The sequence below is a fragment of the Schistocerca americana genome, chromosome 3 (assembly GCF_021461395.2).
Source record: "Schistocerca americana isolate TAMUIC-IGC-003095 chromosome 3, iqSchAmer2.1, whole genome shotgun sequence".
Classification (NCBI taxonomy): Eukaryota; Metazoa; Arthropoda; class Insecta; order Orthoptera; family Acrididae; genus Schistocerca; species Schistocerca americana.
In genome coordinates this window covers 215,688,376-215,690,823 of record NC_060121.1, presented here as the reverse complement: position 1 = coordinate 215,690,823, position 2,448 = coordinate 215,688,376, and the positions used below count along the sequence as shown (strand labels likewise).

The 2,448-nt window shown below is 37.6% G+C and overlaps 1 non-coding gene across 1 annotated transcript; it reads right to left on the bottom strand.

The window, feature by feature from the left end:
- Positions 1 to 2,375: 2,375 nt before the first annotated feature.
- Positions 2,376 to 2,448, bottom strand: Trnat-ugu. Its single transcript has one exon. It is a non-coding gene; the product is annotated as a tRNA-Thr (tRNA).

Below are 2,448 nucleotides of genomic sequence, written 5' to 3'. Positions count from 1 at the left end.
CCACTAATCACAACGCAGATTATGATTTTCCAGCCGTTGTGCCACTATTTTTTACTATTCGCTACGTAACTTTAGCGTCATGAAATTCTGTCCTATCTAGCGGTCTGAACATTGTGTACTTATAAGACAATGCGTTCTACTTATAATGTGGGTTGAAATAACTTACAACCAATTCAAGACAGTCTGTCTGCAACGATGGGTGACTGCCAGTTCTGCTAACCGTTTATTCGAGTGAAGGTAAAAATGTGGAACAATAGTGATTTTGCTCTTCGCGCATAGCGAAAATAAGAGTAAGGGCAGCTTGGTGACTTTGACAGTTTCAGTGTACACATGACCTCAGTAGGTAAAGCTCTGACAAAATTAATTTCAATTTTGTGCAATAAAGGTACAAAGTCATGGTGCGTAGCATCTGTTTGTGCTTAAATTATTGGAATAAAATTTTGTTATATGCTATGTTGTCATACGGCACTGTTTAAAAAGTTGAGAATATGCACTAGTGCGTAAGGGCTCCGAGTTGCATTAAACCGGTCCTGTCAACGTGGAGTTGCAATAAAAGCTCGGGCAGCATAAAGATGGGGACATATCAGTGTTGTCCTTTTCAAAAGAGACATCTCGATATTCGCCTAATTCAAACAGTACGGCCCAAGAGACAAACAGCTGGCGTTCAGTCATGTATGCACGGTCGAGATTCGCCACAAAATTTGCGCAGTATCGTTTCGGTTTCTGTATCCAACCATCAACAATATATCGCACAACATTACTGATAGTCTAAGGGCAGTTTAAGAAGTTTAAATATTTTTATATTTTCTTAGTTGCTATCTTTGGAATCTGGTGTGTACTAGAACATGAGGTTGCAACCCGAAATCTACGTCGTACAAATATAACACAGCTTTGTGAAACAAGGCATAAAGTGCTTCGTTTAATCAATACAATGTACACTGTTTCATCAAGAGCCCACAAGTGAATCAATTAAAATTCTATATGAATTCACTGTTTAGGTAGTTGGAACGCTTTCTACGAACTAATTTATGACTTCATTATTGTTACATTTTATCACCCAGCTCGATTTTTTTCTGTCACTGATTCTTCTTTCTTATCTGGGAATGGTGTATATAGACAACGTCAATATGTTTCGTGATTCGCCGTCTAGATTACACAGTAAAGTGCCGCTAGATAAGAATACATCGAAGTGGTGTATTCACTAAATTTAAAATCCTTATCTTCAACTCCATCTGCAGATGTAAACGAAGCAACGTAACAGCTTTCTGTTACAATGCACATAACTTTTTAATACTGAATATTACCTTGTGTGATTTCGTTCTCAAAAATTAATGATTTCAAATTCTTTATAAAAATATTCCTAAATGATTCTGTGCTTGTAATCCATCAGCCTCACTGCTAGTTCTTAGTTTTCAACTAGTTTAGTACACTTTTATTCCCTCAGACCAGGCAGCTCTTACGTTAGCAAATAATTTACTAACAAAGTAAGTGAAATAACCTGTCATCTTAGCCAGCAAACCATAAAAAAAACAGTCGGTGCAACTTCGGGAGTGCAACAGACTACCAGTATGGTAGACTATATGGGCTTAACTTCTGCCGTTGTGAAATAGAAGTTCCGAGCAAATTCATTTCTGCACGCAGAAGCATTAATGCTGCTCTGTGTCAGTCAACCTAAAGCGTTTGTGTTATGCCTATAGACCTATATAGGCTGAGGAAGGAGCTGTAAGTTACAGAACAAACGGCAGCTGCTCCGTTCAAAATGCTGTACATGAAAACGTTATCCTAACGAAGATCTAAATGTATTAGGCCAATAGATGGATGAAACCCCGAAGAATGTCAGGGCGTAAATAACGGTAATCAAAAAGGAGGTGGTTGCTGTATTTCTTCATTAAAATGAAAAGTAAATTTCAGAAGTAAAGAACACTGCTGAAAAATTCCTTTAACATTTCATTGGAATATTACAAAGCGATTGTCAAATGTTACATAAATAAATGTCACGTTCCTACAGTTGTTTCTAAATTATGTAGCAAAATGTGTTTTTTGCCCCTCATTTGGAAACATACAATATGGGTGACCTAATGCAAGATCTGATCTGCAAAGAGGCACGATAAACTTGGAAGCATACTACTGAAAATTGTGATACGCAGACAAAGACGGGCAAAGCGTATATCGATGATAACACGAAAAAGATTACTGATTAAAATGATAACGTCGTGGATTTCCAGTGTCATGCGTTAGCATATTTCCAGAAACAAACGTTCAAGTGGTGCTACTTACAAATTTTTGTAATACGTTTAAGTACTACAAAGTTTTACTTTAAGTCTACTGAGAACAACGTCTATCGAACCATGCAAAGTAACAACAATAAAAATGTTAGCCCCCAGGGAGAATCGAACTCCCGACCCCTGGTTTACAAGACCAGTGCTCTAACCGCTGAGCTATGGAGGC